Consider the following 18,120-nt stretch of genomic DNA (forward strand, 5'->3'; position numbering starts at 1 on the left):
AGGCGTGGCCAAATCAATTATTTGGAACAATCTTAAAAAGAAGGAACGCACTGGTGAGCTCAGCAACACCAAAACACCCGAAAGACCATGGAAAACAACTGTGGTGGAAGACCGAATAATTTTTTCCCTGGTAAAGAAAACACCCTTCAGAACAGTTGGCCAGATCAAGAACGCTGTCCAGGAGTTAGGTGTATGTGTGTCAAAGTCAACAATCAAGAGAAGGCTTCACCAGAGTGAATACAGTGGGTTCACCACAAGTTGTAAACCATTGATGAGCCTCAAAAACAGGAAGGCCAGATTAGAGATTGCAAAATTACAACAAAAAAAAGCCTTCACATTTCTGGAACAACATCCTATGGAAAAATGAGGCCAAGATTAACTTGTACCAGAGTGATGGGAAGAGAAGGAAAGTAACTGCTCATTCATCCTAAGCATACCACCTCATCAGTGAAGCATGGTGGTGGTATTTTTGTGGCGTGGGCATGTATGGCTGCCAATGGAACTGGTTCTCTTGTATTTGATACTGTGACTGCTGACAAAAACAGGATGAATTCAGAAGTGTTTCGGGCAATATTATCTCCTCATATTCAGCCAAATGCTTCAGAACTCATTGGACGGCACTTCACAGTGCAGATGGACAATGACCCAAAGAATACTGCAAAAGCAACCAAAGAGTTTTTGAAGGGAGAGAAGTGGAATGTTATGCAATGGCCAAGTCAATCACCTGATGGCAGAGCAAGTGAATTGTGGCGGGTGGAGAGCGGCGAGATCAGTGGTAACGCATGGTGGGTAAGGAGAAATCCACGTCCTGTAAGAGCCGCGCAGCCACCTGCAGGGCGTAATTTCTACCAACGTGGTCTGGAACTGGTTAAAGAATGAGTTAAAAATAAAGAGTGTCCTGCCCGCTCTTGGAGAACCCCCACACTCCTTCTACATACTTTCAAATCCAACCTTAGTTATGCCCTCTGTTTTGACAGAATGAAAGCCACAGTAAATGACACACTCCCGCAGTTTGAAAAAGTTTGGAAACCGTACTTTATAACAAAGAATCGAGGTCGGCACTCCACTGGCGATGATAAACTTGCGTTTATTGGAAAATTTGCAAACACGACATGTTTCGGGGTCACCCCCTTCCTCAAGTGTACATACAACTCTGACACACAGTCTTCTAATATACTCTAACCACTTAAGTGCACCACACCCTTCAATCCAGGACACACCCCTCACATACAGATTAACCCCTAAGGATCAATCCATACTTAAATACTTACTGGGCACTACACATATAATGTCTACCCAGAAAAACACTAAGGTAAACATGAGCGAAAGCATACATAAGCCTAAGCAATAGCACAGTAATTCCGGCCATGTTAGTAATATCATTTAAATCCATTATTATATCAATTCTTTGTTACTGTGAACATACTGGTGGAGTGGTGAACCATTGAGTGTCTGAGCACCGGCGGACCAAGTGTGTGAAGCCTGGGTGGTTGAGGACCCCGGCAATCTGACTGTTTGCGAAACCGTACTTTATACACTATTCCCATTGGCTTCCTGCGTCTCTCACAGCAGTATAGCGTGAATGATCTTTCCTAGGCACTTCCTTATATTCTGATTCCATCAACACAATGGGGTTGGTAGCAGCTCGGCACCATCTTCCTCTTACCTCCCCCTCTCCCTACTACTTTCCCTTCCGCCCTCTCCCCTTCTCTTTCCTTTCTTACCTCATTCCTGATGGCCTCTGTCCCATCAGGATGAGGCAACATATAACAAAAGCTACTCACATAATGTTGGCCAAACTTATAGAGTAGCCCACGGATTGGTCCATAATCATATTATTCAGTACTTCCATGACCCCTGGTCTACACCGAAACCTACACGGTACAAACTGTCAAGTTCATTAAACCACCAACACTGTATGGTGGTTTCCCCTTTTCAAGTACTTTTTATACTAGTTTAATGGTGACTTGGGATGTCAGTAATTGATGCCTTTGAGCTGCTGACATCCAAAATGTTTCCATATGTTATATTATCTGCCCCTGCAGATTCTGTTGTACCTTACGATGCATATAAAATTGCACTCAGATGTTGTTTGTAAAGCACATCTTGATATTGCACTGTTGAGTTGTTATTTTATATTGAAAAACCAATAAAACATTTTTGAAAAAAAATAAAATACAGAGTGTCCTTTTACTTACCTGACTTAGCTAAGTTATGCACTACTGCGCATGCGCTGCACCCCTCCTGGATCATGCTCAAAGCATTCTGCGTATGTGCAGTACGTTAAGACACTTTAGCGGGCTGCACAGCAGATCAAGTATGGGAGGTCAGCGAAGGAACTTCAAGACTACGGGGACTGGAAGACATCCCAGGTAAATAAAGGAATATTTTTTATTTACAACTTGGGTATCTTTTAAAATTATAATAATAAAATCATGATTAATTCTACACATGCAATTATTTATAACCTACGTTTATTTTCACCTCAGGTTGCCTTCTTAATCATGGCAGCAAAATGGCAGCCTCCGCATTTCTCTCTCCTACGTTTTATTATGACTTTCTGGCTTTAATACAGTTGAATTACTTCCAAGATAGGCAGGTTTTTTTTTATATTTATATCAATGCCAGTTGTTTCCTGGGCTTGTTCTTAAAATAAAAAACTATTTTGCATAAACCAATTTGTAATAGATGCTTGGTGACCCTTTATAACACTCTAGGGTATGCTTTTGATGCATTACTCTCCCCACTATATTGCAGCTGTAGCCATTCCAACACGAATTGCTTTGATGTAGCCGATATTTTATGCTTTTAGCAGTGATTCCACGCTAAAAATATAAAGTATCCCCAGAGCTCCGTGCGGCTTTTCCCTCCCAGTGAAACATTATTGCAATGCGTCCGATTTCATGCTGACCTCTCTGAAGGAGGAGAGGGGAATGGGAAGTGTAGCGCGCGCGCGCGTCTCGGCGGCAGACAGCCATGTGACGGCTGCTGACGGCTAACGCTGCCCGAGAAGCTGGCTGTGCAGTTTAAAAATTGCAACCCGTGCACCTCAATAAAAAAACTGACTTGATTCTTTACGATGATGTCTGGAAACCGCGCTCCTCAGCAATACTTGCTGTATGAAATAACAATCTCATGAAACTTGCGGCTCACCTGGATTCCATTTTCTTGTAGCTGTATATCTTTAGAACGGCAAGCCAGTTCGCCACATGGTAGGTTAAAGAGGAACTGTAACCAAGGATTGAACCTCATTCCATTCAGTAGCTGATACCCCTTTTCCTACAAGAAATCTGTCAGAATCCGCTCTGCAGGCCTTGATTCTCTGGACAGTTTGTTGGTTTCCTATGCAGGCTGCATAGTTCAGTCCAGGTAAAAGAGGCCTTTTTGTCAGCTTGCAAGATTCGGGAGGCTTGCTGCTGTGGTGACTGATTTGCATTCACTTATCTTGCAATTTGCATTTCTGCTTCCCTTGGAAGTTTTCAGTATAAATGTCACTTCCTCCCAGAATTCCTTGCTTGTCATAGGTTCTGTTTTGTGAGACTGACCTTAGAGCCTCAGCCTCTTTGTATCTTGTTGCTAAAATATCCTAGTGTAGTTAATTCTTGGGGAGTGCATTTGGCACTACTACTAGTACAGTCAGTTTTGTGTATTATTTGTACTGCTAGTCTTGTCTTGTCCTGTCCTTGCGATTGCACTATCTCCCGCAGTGGCTGATAGTGAATCGTTCAGTCCTGTTCCTTGATTGCATTCGCCCTAGCTCTAGAGGTGGTGGATCTCCCTTGTCTGTGTATTGGAGTATAACCTTGGCAGCGGTTGCTACTGGTTACTCCATCAGTCTGTTTTGTCTGGAACGAACGCTTGCTGTTGTCTGGTGTTAGGCAACCAATTAGCAAGCGTTCCCGCTATCTGTTTGTCTTTGTTTTCCGTGTTCACTTGTTAGTCAGAATTGGTACGTTTGTCACTGTTGCTCTTCTCGTGCGGTGACCGTGCTATTAACGCGCTTGTCACTGTATAACGTGACATAACGTGCGGTGACCGCGTTTAGTTAGTTCATTTGTTATTTTCCTTGGCGTTCGGATTGTAGTTATTTCCTGTGTCTTCCTTTACTCAATTCATGCTCTGTCTTTGCTCAGTCTTGTGTTTCTGATAGCAATCGCCTCTCTAGCGATTGGCTTTCTCATTCTGGTCTGTTCGGTTGTCATATGTGTACCGTCGCCGCGTGGCGACTAGATTGGTAGACATTCATATAGTCTGTCTCTGTTCTTGCTCTCTATTGAGTTGCTATCTTGTTTACTCAACAGGCTACAAGAGTACTGTGGTATAGATGGCATTGTTCTCCGGTGGTTCAACTCCTTCCTGGCTGGCAGAACACAAAGGGTAGCCTTAGGGCCCTTCCTCTCCAACCCTGTACCACTAAAATACGGTGTACCTCAGGGCGCAATATTATCCCCTTTACTGTTCACCATATACATGCTGCCACTTGGAGAAATCATACAAAAACATGGCCTGACATATCATTGCTATGCTGATGACACCCAGCTATATTTGTCATTCAAACCTGATGTCACAGACCCTACTCCACAAATAAACGCATGCTTAGCTGAGCTTCAGGAGTGGATGAATAATAATTGGCTAAAACTTAATGCTGACAAAACTGAGGTTCTTGTTATCGAGGGCCAGGGCTCAACAGCAAAGCAGCTCCAGTCTCAACCAACACCGCTAAGGATAGGGAGCTCAGACCTGAACAACTCAGACTGTGTGCGCAGCCTGGGAGTACTGATTGATGGGAAATTAAGCTTCAGGAATCAAATCTCAGCTGTTGTGAAACATTCCTTCTTTCACCTAAGGAATATTGCAAGGATTAAACACCTAATTCCTTCAGAGGATCTTCCAACCCTAGTTCATGCCTTCGTCACATCAAGGTTAGACTACTGCAACGTCCTCTACACAGGCCTGCATAAGAAAGACTTACGCCACCTGCAATTAGTACAGAATACCGCCGCAAGGCTGTTAACGAGCCAACCCCGCCATTGCCACATAACACCAACCCTGAGCTCACTCCACTGGCTACCGATAAAATGGAGAATTCTGTTTAAGATTGGCTTACTGACATTCAAATCCTTGCACAATCTGGGCCCTGGATACCTGAAGGACTTGTTGCAACTACATCACACCCCCCACAATCTTAGATCAAAAGGACGTGACACCTTGGTCACCCCCAGAGTCCACCTCAAAACCTTTGGAGACAGAGCCTTTTGTCATGCTGCCCCTACACTTTGGAACTCCCTGCCACACCCAATCAGGACAGCCCCATCCCTGGAAGCATTTAAGTCTAAACTGAAAACCTACCTTTTCAGTCTGGCATTCATGAACATCTGACTATCTCCTCTGTAACACAACCCAGCCTGAAACCCTGTATTAATCTGAGACACAGCTATGCGCTTTGAGTCCTATGGGAGAAAAGCGCTTTACAAATGTTATTGTATTGTATTGTATTGTATTGTATATTGCCCAGTGCTGCTTCACATCGTGCAATCTAAATCTGGCATCTATGGTTGTACAGAGGTCTTGTTCCTCTGTACTCCACAGCTCCACCTGCTGGTTGTAATTCCCCTCTACAACTGTATTTGCATATACCGGGTACTCTGCTTTTGTGATTGTGGGGATTCCCATCTACTTCAGCGCACTTGGTGTGCGCTGACTGTGGAAATCAACCCCAGATCATTACAAAATCTTTACCTCTTCTTGAATAGATCATCAGATGGATCTGTATGGCTGATATTGTGGTGAAACCTCTCCCACAGTGTGATGTCATGATTATGGTCCTGACAGTTTCCTGTCTGCGAGCCTTGTTGCATTGTGGGAAATAACAGCTGTTTCCAACTGCCAAGCAACCAGGATTTCCCTCTGTGCATATGTATATCTATAAGAAAGCAATCTTTTAGCCTATCACATTGTTAGGGGGTGTGGTTATAGATAATGGCAGTTGGTGCTGTCTAGTTTTTTTCATGTCTGCCAGCAGTAAAGATGATGACCTGCAGGCTGATTGTGGATCAAACAATATGAACAAATTACATGGCAAATATCAATCGATTTTTGATCTCCTATTTTTTTAACATCTCATTTTGCAATGTATTGATTTATTTTATTCCCCTTTTCGCTAAAGTTCCTCTTTAAAGCTAATGGAAAAAAAAAATGAACCAGATACTTAACTTAGGAGAGGGAAGGTTCTGGGTCCTATAGAACCTTTCCGCTCCTCTCTTGGTGCCGTGGTTGCAGCGCTGGCTCACCAGTTTGAGTCCCCTGCCATGGGGGAATTCGGAAATCTTCAGACGGTGAGTGCTCCCGAAGTTGGGCAACACTGTACTACGTATGCATGATCACGCAAAATAGCGTGTGCTCGCACAGGCGCAGTACAGAGCCGTTCATCTTCGGGAGCACTCAGGCTCCCTGTAGACTTCCAAAGCCTCCGTCGGCGGCGAAAAGCAGTATCTGACCAATTCGGTAGAATATTGCTAGCAGGTGAGCCAGCGCTGGAACAAGGGATCCAGTATAGGAGCAGGAAGGCTCTATAGGATCTGAGCCTTCCCTCTCCTTAGGTGAGTATCTGGTTTTTTTTTTTTTGTTTTTTTGTTTTTTACGATTCCCATTTACTTTAAAGAGAATCTGTACTCTAAAATGTTTACAATAAAAAGCATACCATTCTATTCATTATGTTCTCCTGGACCCCTCTGTGCGGTTTCTGCCTCTCCCTGCTGCAATCCTGGCTTGTAATTGCCATTTTTATCCAGTGTTTACAAACAAAACACACAGCAAGTGATACGCTGAGAGGATCTCAGTGTGTGAGTCATACAGAGTGTGCAGGGGGCCTGGAGAGGGTGTGTATAGCTTCTACAAGCAGCACAGCACATTCCGGCCAGACTGCCTGAGACCGACAGACCCGACATAGGAGAGAAGATTAGATCATATAACAGAGATAATACAGCCACTGAGCAAATAGGAAAGGCTGCAGTTAGACAGAGCACATTAGAACAGGTATAGGAACTTATAGGATAGAAGAAATAAGGATGAAAATTTTGTTACAGAGTCTCTTTAAGTAACTGCTTGACAATCCTGAGCGCATACTAAAGAACCATTCAGACAGAAACAGAGAATTTGAGAGCCCCTAGTGATTCAGGCTCTGAGACATCGGGGTTGGGGCAGAACCAGCGGTCAATCGATGGGTAATAGCGTTGCACTGCATCAACCAATTTTCAATAGATACCTTGCTGGAATCTACTGAAAATTGATGTGCTGTTTGTGGTCGAAGCATTTCCATTCAGAGGGGCTCTGATCAATGTGCCACAAGGCCTGACTCAGGGTCACCGCTAAGGAGGTTAAGGACAGCCTCGCTGGGGACACCGGTACCAGGTTTATAGCATCTATGTAGAGTTGCTAGGGTAATATTGGCTTGTAAAGAACTTTGCTTGACTGCCCAAGAGAAAGACTGATAGGAGTGATCAATAAAAGGACTGAAAAGCTATCCACTCTCCCTCTCGACCCAATGTGGTAAGATTAGCGGGTGGTACACCCCTCTCCCCCCTGCAAACTGCACAGGAATCTGACTGTTTGAATTAACTTACTGATTTTCACTGGGTATTGAGACTGACCCGGATTTTCCCATACCGCAACCTTATTGCAGCATTGCTGTGCATGATGCGGTGTTACATCTGGAGTTCATTTCTGTCTATCTTCTGTGTGTGATGATGGGATAGAGGGAGGAGTTTGGACTGCTGCTCAGTCTAGCCAAGCTACAGTGGTCATCAGGACAGGAAGTCAGGATTGCTATAAGTTTCACAGATCAAATGTGTCTTTCAAACCCCCACTACAGACCATTTTCATTCCACTCTGGATTCAGCAATGCCATCAATTATTACCATGCGATAAATACAGTAGTAAGAATAACATATGCCTGACTCCATTTCCCAGCATCCCTACATTACTTGCTGATCAACTGACATCTAACTGCTAAACAGCAACCAGCACAACTGCCATCTACGTGTTTACTATTTACCTGCATCAGTGTTTTACTTCAGCTAACATCTGGAAATATCCCTGAAGAAGGGGAATAGATCCCAGAAAGCTTGCATAATTTAACTTTATCAGTTAGCCAATAAAAGGTATTACTTTTACAAGACTTTGTTGTTTCCTACCTACATCATTTGTTTGGCTAACACGGTACAGAAATATGTTTACTACATTACTGTACAAACCATGTGTTTTCTGTGCGAGAAGGTGGACTTCTATTTCACAATGGAGGTAGCTGGTGAGCACTTGTCAGACCTCTAAAAAGCTACCAGGCTACTACTAAGGAACTGAAGGTCTTAGGTCTGTATTGACAGGTGCATAGCGGCAGGCAAGCAGAGTTGTACAATGGGGTTTTTGAGTTTTGAAAAGTTCAGTTCCCAAGGTTATACTTATAATTTAAGCTAATCAACACAGCTGCTCTTAGGATTTGCCTTGTTCAGTTTTGTGTTCAGTAGGCCTTTAAGCTAAGTCAAGTGGAATATTAGTGGATGTAAATGCTCGGTGCAACTAATTAGAGTTTATATTTCAACTGAAACATGAATTCACGCATCAACTCTAAAGGGTTTAGCTAGCAAAGTGAGCCACTTCCAAACCTACGCTGTGCCATTAGACGCCAACTCGAGTGCGGTACTGCAGACGCGGCTTATTATGGTCTGGGTGTTATAGTGGAGAGCGGGAAACAGACCCGCGATGTGCTTTTCCATTTAGGTGGATGCTTGCAGACTGTGTTGTTATTATGAATGCGTGACCTTTTAAAGAACAGCTTGTTTTTCATTATGCTTATGTGTTAGAAACTACCATGAAGCCTAGTGTTTTTTCCCACACTTGAATTTCCCTACTGACGTCATATTCATCCAGAAATGACCACCAGGCATTATTGCCTATGCTCAGCATGTGGAGCGCCAGGAATGAAACCGTCAGTAAAGGTGGCCATACACAGTCTCTATCTGGCATGTTCAATCACTGTGATCAATACTGCAAGATATTGTTGCCTCATCCATCGATTTATGGATGAAAACGATCAAATTGACCAATTGTGCGGCATAGAATATATCGCTCAATTGGCAGTGGGTCGGCAGCATAGTGGGCAGCTGCGTCCGATTTGGGGATGACCGATGCAGTGTATTGACAGCAGAGCTGACTCTCACCTATCCGCCGCCATGCCTCCTCCAATATATTCTCTTCGGAGTGCTCCTCACAGTGTCTTCTCTTCGGGGGTGCCTGTGTCTTGTGATAAACGCTAGAGGCCAAACACTAGTGGCCCACCGGCATACACGCTGGACCTGTAGTGTTTGACCCTTAGTGTCACATGACACAGGCATCTCAGAAGAGGAGACATAGAGAGGAGAGCCACAGCATGGCTCCCGGAAGAGAAGACACAGCAAACTGGTGAGAGTTAGCCCCGCTGACAACAGATAGGGGAACACATTACATGGGGAAGACCTGGGGGCCCGGCAGGCAGCAAAGGCTCCACAGATATTCAATGCACTTCATGCTGAAATTTACTGAAAATATGTGTACAGTGTGTGGCAGAAATAGATCCCTCTCTGATCAGATTCGATCGGAGATGGATCTATCTGGTGGCCATCTATTAGAGTATGGCCACCTTGACATCAGCAAGCAGTGGATCAACTCTAATCAGAAGGCCGAATTTATCAAGGCAAGTATAAGAAAAACTTAAAATTTCAATCAACGTGAACAATGGCAAAATGGTTATGTTTGTCTCAAGTGTAAAGTTATTGCGAGTACAGGTGTCCCCCAAAACAAAGTTGTTCATAAGCCATCATGTTTTTTTCTCCAGATCTCTCTTTCTTCCTCTCTCTCTCTTCTTCCTCACCATCCCTCCATTCACAACCAAAGTAAAATAATGGTGTCAGGCAGTGGTGTAGCTAAGGAGCTGTCGGCCCCGATGCAAGTTTTACAATGGAGCACCCGTAAGCACTTTATACATAACAATTGATACGGCGCACCAAAACCTGCCAATGGCAACTACAGTGTCAGAGGAGCATGAAGGGGATGGGGAATAGTGTGTTAAGGATTACCACTATTCAAAGCATCTATAGAAGTGATAATTATGAGCACAGGACTAATAGAGAGCTAATACTGTAGTTGAGGGAGGGCCCTTCGGGGCCCCTATGGCCCAAGGGCCCAGATGCGGTCGCAACCTCTGCAACCCCTATGGCTACGCCCCTGTTGTCAGGCCTGGCGAGATACCAGCTCACAGCCCAGCTCCTATGCCCCAATCTAACACTACCTGTGTGGCGCGTCCCCACTTGAACAGGAGGTGAGGAAGTAACACCTGCCCAACCTCAGTTACACCCAGGCCTTGTAGGTGCAAGGTATAGGAGCTGGACATAGAGTGAACTAATAACTTACCAAGACCCTACAGGAGAAGCTTAAGTCCAGTAACAACCCGAGGTCATACACAGAAGATCAGAAGTATCGAGGTACACAAGGAGCAGGCAATATCACAGTCAGGCAAGCCAAGGTCAGTCCAGGCAGAGATCAAAGAGTAGTCAATTCCAGGCAAATAGGCGAGGCAGGCGGCAGAAAGAGAGTGGTCAATATCCAGGCATAGTCGGTACACAGAATATCCAATAACAATATAATCGCACCCAGCAGAAGCTCACAGCCAAAGCTATCACGGGCAATGACAGAAAGCACTCAGCAGGTTTAAACACTTCATACAGCCAATCAGTGGCCGAAGACATGCACTGTGCCCTGCGTTCCGCCATCACACCTCACCTGGCTACTTTTCCATGCCATCCAGCAGGAAAAAAATTCTGGGCAGAACACTGCTGTAAATGACAGCTAAGTCTTCAATGGTATAAGTAATACTGTAATATGGATGTAAGGGTGGAATTTTTGCCTCAGAAGAAGCTCGTTGAGTTGAGCTTGAGTGAAATGGCCGTTAGGCAGCATTAGTCACCTGCACCCACCGCCCGCACATCCAGCAGGTACACCGTTCATTCACAATTTAACGTTTTTCACCAGTGTACTTTTAGAGAATAAATAAGCATTTACAGGAGTGCCGTATACCCTTCTTTTTTAACTAGATCCGGACCGATGCAGTTGAAATCTACGTCCTGCATGTAGCTGCTCGGATCTGACAGGCTATAGATTTCAACACTCGTCACCATGCGGTTCCACTGCCGCTTCATGGCGCCGATGTCAGTGTGGCGGCAGAGCTGTGTGAGCTGGTCAGAAGCCAATTTCATTGGCTCATGACCCTGTCATCCATGTCTGTAAGGCAAAGCCATTGGCTTAAATTGATTGACAGCGTCAAGAGCCAATGAAAGCAGCTCCTGACTGGCGCACAGCACTCTGCCGTCATATGGACAGCAGAGAGAGCGGCCTGCGGTGGAGATTGAACGGCATGACCAGTGGGGGCGACAAAAGATTGTGGCGATTCGTCGGTAAGCTCCGTTTTAACCACGCTAGCAGTCTCTAGTCCTTAAAGCGGAATATAACGCAGCATTTCAACTTTGCTCTAAAACATTATTTACAGCATATTATATGCAACAGCATTTGACACACTCTCTGACTGTGCAGGAGCTCCTGCACAGTCAGAGTGTGTGTGTCACATTCCTCACTTGTTACATTGTGTTTACTTAAATGTATCTATCCAAACTTCTGATGCATCTGCATTTCTCTCCACATGTAACCCTTCCAATGCTGGTCTAGTAAAAAAAAATGCTGGTTGCATATAATATGCTGTAAATAATGTTTTAGAGCAAAGTTGAAATGCAGGGTTATATTCCGCTTTAAGGGGGTGGAGTCTGCTGATATGGTAGCTAAGTAGTTAAATAGACATACATAATGTGGGCAGTTTGCAACAATTGTGTTTACGTAGCTTAATTTATACAGCTTCTCAAAAGCCCCAACCCTGCTTTCCAGAGGCATACCTATGAAGCGCCTATTAAAGCTGCCGGGACATGTGCAGCCAAAATCTCCCGGCGGCACTAATTATTATTACCCCTCCAGGTTGCCGTGGAGGGTGGGAACGATGTAATTCGGCTTTCAGCTATTGCTGGCGGACGAACTACTGTGTTTTAAAAGTAATTTGAGCTCCGTCTTTTGACGACGCCCAAATTACTCACTGAGCGCCGCTATATGGTCTATGGTGGCGCCGGCTGCGCCCACATCTCCTGCGCTGTTTTAACAGTGTTCGTTCCAGAGGCCTACATGCTCTCAAAGTAGGTAAAAAGGGTGCCCCAGAGGCGCCCTGTTGAACACGGTGGTGCCATAGGCAGCAATGTTAAAAGCCATGATTAGTGGCTATAAATGGTCATTTCTGTGCTGCTAATTATAGCCACAATTTGCATAGGGTGTGGCCCTGACGCCTGCTAAGACACAGACAAGACAAGGCATTTATATTGCGCTTTTCTCCTGGCAGACTCAAAGCGCCAGAGCTGCAGCCTAGTAAGGCATGCTCTATACCAGTGGTCCTCAAACTAAGGCCCGCGGGCCGAATATGGCCCCCTGAGGCTTTTTTACCGGCCCCCCACACACAAAATGTATTACTTATAGATGCGGTCAGCTACATCTTTAAATATTGGTGGTCCACACATAGAATAGCTGTGCTGGCACCACCCATCCACATGAAAGCCAGAAAGCAGTAATTCGCTGATTTCCAATCAAATTCCACATTAGGTGACACTGCTGTCCAATTGGCCTTCAGGTTGTCACCTGGGTATGCTTCACTGTCTGGCCCGCAAATACATCATTTTATATTCACTCTGGCTCCCCAGCAGTCTGAAGTATGTTGACCCGGTCCTTGACCCAAAACGTTTGGGGACGCCTGCTCTATAAGCAGTAGCAGTGTAAGGGAGTCTTGCCCAAGGTCTCCTCACTGAACAGGAGCTGGCTTACTGAACAGGAAGAGCCAAGATTTGAACCCAGGTGGCCTGTGTCAGAGGCAGAGCCCATAACCAATACACTATCTAGCCACTTAAAGTCAATAATCAGGTTTTAACAGTATTACCTATGGCGGCGAAAATATAGAGTGTTAGGAAGTGGAGGTTGTTAGGGTTAGGAGTGTGTGTGTGGTTAAAGGACAACCGAGGTGATAATAAACTAATGAAATAAACAATTGTATCTATCCTCCTCCTCCTAAAAATGACTTTTTAAGATATTCCACGGTTTTATTTTATATTTAAATCTACTTTTTAAGTTTTTACTGTTTTATTGATTTTGCTCAATGACACATTCATTGGAGTATACCAGAGCTAACATCTATGAACTATTGACCCTTTTTATCTCTTTCCTGCTCTCAGAAGCCATTTTCTGCTAGGAAAGTGTTTTATAGTTTTAGGCTGGTTTCACGGTGGGACGTTACAAACGCACGTTAGAGCAGCCTGTAACGCAGCCCACCGCACAGCAATGAAAAATCAATGGGCTGTTCACAGTGCCCACGTTGCGTTACTTAGTAGCGCTGCGCCATAAGACAACATACTGCATGCAGTACTTTATAAGCGGCAGAGCCGCGTTAGACTGCTTGCACATGCTCAGTAATGTTGGGGAGGAGCGGAGAGCGGCCAGGCACATGGCTTATTAATATTCACTGCACTCAGTGACGTGCAGTGTTTACTTCCTGGAGCGGTCGCTCTGTGCTGCGATTGGCCGGGCGGGGTGATGCCGCATGCATCCAAGAGTATGCATCACGGCATCACGGACGCCAGAGTGAGCTGCACAACACGGCTCACTCTGACGTCCACATCAGAGAGCACCAGGCGTTGCGTTAGGGGCACGTTATGCGACCTTAACGTCCCCTAAAACGCAATGTCCTGGTGTGAAACCAGCCTAAATTTCTTCTCAGTGAAGGTCACACTGTAGTCTGACCCAGTCCTGACTCTGCAGGAACAGGTGACAGGAACTGCCACTTACATACCTGATGTTTAACTCTTTCAAGCAAAGAAAGGATAAAAAGGAACACAGCATAGTCATTTGTGTGCTTGGCACTGTACATACATCTCATCATGTCACATGTCACCTCGGGTATCCTTTAACCATTTTAGCCTTTTGAACGTGACTGTCACGAAACTAAAAAAATGCACCTTTGTGTCCCAAAAAAATATTGGCCCCATACATTGGGATAGGGGCATAATTTAAATGGTGTAATAACTGGGACAAATGGGCAAATAAAATACATAGGTTTTAATTATGGTAGCATGTATTATTTTAAAGCTATAATGGCCGAAAACTGAGAAAAACTGTTTTTTTTTACACTTTTCCTTAATATTCCCGTTTAAAATACATTTAGAAAAAAATAACTCTTAGCAAAATGTACCACCCAAAGAAAGCCTAATTGGTGGCGGAAAAAAAGCTATAGATCAATTTATTGTGATAAGTAGTGATAAAGTTATTGGTGAATGAATGGGAGGTGAAAATTGCTCGGATGCATAAGGTGAAAAACGACTGAAGGCTGAAGTGGTTAAAGTGAATGGGAACCGCATTTAAAAAAAAATGAAGCAAATACTTAACTAAGGAGAGGGAAGGCTCTGGGTCGTATAGAGCCTTCTGTCTCCTCTCTCGGTGCTCCCTATCCTATGCGGGCTCCCCCCCCCGTTTCAATCCCCACCAAAAGGGTATTTGGAAGTCTTCGGGAGCCGTGTCCTCCCGAAGACGTGCGGCTCCATACTGCACAGGCGTGAGCGTGCAAGAGAGCGTTCTTGCGCAGGCGCAGTACAGGGCCGCCCTTCTTCATGAGCACTCGGGCTCCCTGAAGACTTCTGAAGCCTCCTTCGACCAGGTAAAGCAGTATTTGACTAAATTAGTCAAATACTGCTACCGGGCGAGCCAGCACTAGAATGAGGGGACCAGGAGAGGAGCTGGAAGGCTCTATAGGACCCAAAACCTTCCCTTTCCTTGGGTAAGTATCTGTCTCATTTTTTTAAATTTGGTTCCCATTCACTTTAATGTTAGGCACCAGTTGGAGAAGGGAGAAGTTGGAGAAGGGATATAGTTAGGCACCTCCATGGAGGTCTTAGAGTTAGGCATAGCTAAATATCTGTAACGATTACCAATATTTTACTACTGTAATTAAGTAGTAGAACGTTGGTACTTTTACAGATATTCTACCAGTGGCTTTCTCCGGCACCCTTTTTACATGTGCGCTCTTACTGCTCCCCTGCCGACCCCCAGTGAGTCGCATGTTACCAGCTAGTCCTGTAGAGAACATATAGCCGGGCCCTGCTTGCTTCTCACACAGAAATTAATAATCCCTGCCAGAGCTGTGATTAAGTTACAGGCACATTCCGGACATTATAATGGATGGAGAATGCTAAATAAGATGGCACCGCTGATGAGACAATGTCCATTTACTCCTAAAAGGAACACTTACCTGTCTCCTGTCACATCCACATTTCATTGCCGTCCCGTTTCCTGCTGCCTGCCAAGGCTGCCAGTCTCTGCAATATGCAGATAGTCTGGGGCATTTACTCTATCAAATGCGAGAGCGGCTATGTATCAGCAGAGGGGCTAAAGTGAGCACTGCTGTCACATAAACACCCAAATCTCTGCCTGTTATGTCTAAATCACAGCAACTCTATGTGACTGATGCCAAATCGTCCCTACAGCAAAAAAAGCAAAGGAGGATTTCCAATACTGATGCATTGTGCAGAAGGCCAGTGGTGTGGTAGATAGCACTCTCACCTTGCAGAGGCTGGCCAGAACCCTATCACCATAGAGTGGGTATGTTCACAGTGTGTTCAAGTGAGTTGCCGCCAGGCACTCAAGGCAGGGTCAAATTTAGGCCATGGCCTAGGGCACCACAGGAGCTAGGGCACAAAAGCAGCAGGCTAAACTAGTGCAGCATTTGCAAGCTTGCAAATGCTGCAATGCAGGGAGATCAGATGAGCGCCTGAATGCAGTACTCTGCTGCCAGCCGCCTGTGCAGCAGCCACCTTGCTCTCTGTGCACGTTTGCATTGTGGCCGGCGGTTATGGGCTTGGGCAGCATTGGAGAAAAGAAAAAGGAAGCTTCTGCACTGGAGACAAGCGGAGAAATGAGTGACAATGATGGCTGCTGCAGTGTGAAGGCGAGCTGGCTACCTATACTGAAAGGGGGGAAGTCGGAAAGGGAGGGATTAAGGAAGTCATCTGGCTACTTATACTGGAGGGAAAGGGGGGAGGGGCCATCTGACTACCTATACTGAGGGGGGGTCATCAGGCTACCTATACTAGGGGGAAGGGAGGGTGGGGTCATCTGGCTACCTATACTGTAGGAAAGGGGAGGGGTCATCTCACAACTTATACTGAAGAGGGGCAGCTGGTGACAGTGGCCTTGGGCAGTAAAGAGTACAAATCCGGCCCTGACTCCAGGTTCCTCCCACATCTCGAAAATTCACTAATAAGTTAATTGGATCCCCCAAAATTCGGTACACAAACAGCAATAACAAACTGACATTGGTTGTAACAATTCTCCACGCTACTAACGCTGAATTAACTTTTGGATTAGTTATGCTTTAAAAGATATGTAACTTTTGTTAAAAACAGATGCTATGTACATTATACATTAATTAAAATGCGCACACTTGTCTCCCAGACAAATAAGATCAAACAGTCTCACAGTTCCAACATATGAGCAGGCTCCAGGGGGTCCAGCCTTGGACACCAAACACTTTCTCTTTGATCTTTGTCCCAGGACAAAACACTACTACGTGCAAAAAAGGGGAAAAAACAAAAATATATAGCGTAACACTGCGACCAAAAGCGAAATCTCTCAAAAATAAACCTCCACCAGCGTCTTCAAAGTGCGTATATTAAAGGACCACCTCTAAACCAGCACCAGTGCCAGGACACCCCCCCAAGTGCCCGCACTTACCACACTGACCTCCTGGATCTCCGGAGGTGGGATTGATAATATATAGGGGAATCAAATGCTGCACAACTTCCTATTGCAATTTGCCCATCAAACTGTAACTAAAGACAGCGGACATAGCGTGATACTGTAGATTTAATAAAAACATTTTTAAAACAATTGCACTCACAAGCCTTTCAGGGTACACAGCGCATAACTAACAGTTGGAGTCCCGGGAACCGCTCAGCTGCTGTAGCATCAGATCCAGGATCTGACGCTGCGCACGATCTCCTGCTAGCCCCACAGACGGCCGTTCACGCCAATTGGCGTGGAGCGGTCCTGGGGCTGCTGCACTGCTCACGCCTATTGGCGTGGAGCAGTCGGCAAGTAGTTAAAGGAATCCTGAGATAAACAAATGGTATAGATTTATACTTACCTGGGGCTTCCTCCAGCCCCCTGTACTCTGCCATGCTCCCAGGCTGCTCTGTTCTCCCACAGTACGCATGTGCGGTCTTGGCTACACACGTCTCCTGATCGGGCTTTCATGGCTAGGAGCGCTCTGCGCAAGCGCAGTTATAGTGAACTGTGAATGGTCAGAACTCTCCCGGCCGAAAGGGTGAACGGGACCCACGGGCGGCCAGGAAAAAGCATGTGCAGTGGAGTGAGACTGGGCAATTTACCGGGTCACATTGCAGGAGAGTGGAGCAGCCCGGGAGGATGGCGACCATTCAGACAGTATAAAGGAGGCTGGAGGAAGCACCAGGTAAGTAAAAATTTTGCAGGTACACTTTATCCCTTTCCATACCGACGTAGTTGAAATCTATATCCTGTGCGTGGCTATCGCCCCAGCACACTCCCGCCAATCCCGCCGTTCGCGATGCTCTGGTACCGCTGTATCCCACTCGCTCAGCTGTTAAAGTCCTTAAAGGACAGATGCAAGGAGTTTAAAAAAAAAAAAAGGATCTATTTTCCCGGGGCTTCCTGGTGAGGTCGGCATCTGCCCCGGAGGGGACACCAGGCCACCGTCTGGAAGCAGTGCTGTGGTTTTTCAGCCCAGCCGGGGGACACGAAAGCGGTGAACAATCCTGGAAGCCACATGTTGCATGCAGGATCGGCTAAGCGGCGGGCATATGACGGCAAAAATGGGGATCATAACGTGGCTTTTGCGCAAACATCGGCAAACACTGGTAAGCGATTGTACCGACGGCTGTCCATTCATCTGCATAGACAGCGGTTAAACGACAAGCGCCGGGG

Source organism: Hyperolius riggenbachi, chromosome 7 (assembly GCF_040937935.1).
Source record: "Hyperolius riggenbachi isolate aHypRig1 chromosome 7, aHypRig1.pri, whole genome shotgun sequence".
NCBI classification, from domain to species: Eukaryota; Metazoa; Chordata; class Amphibia; order Anura; family Hyperoliidae; genus Hyperolius; species Hyperolius riggenbachi.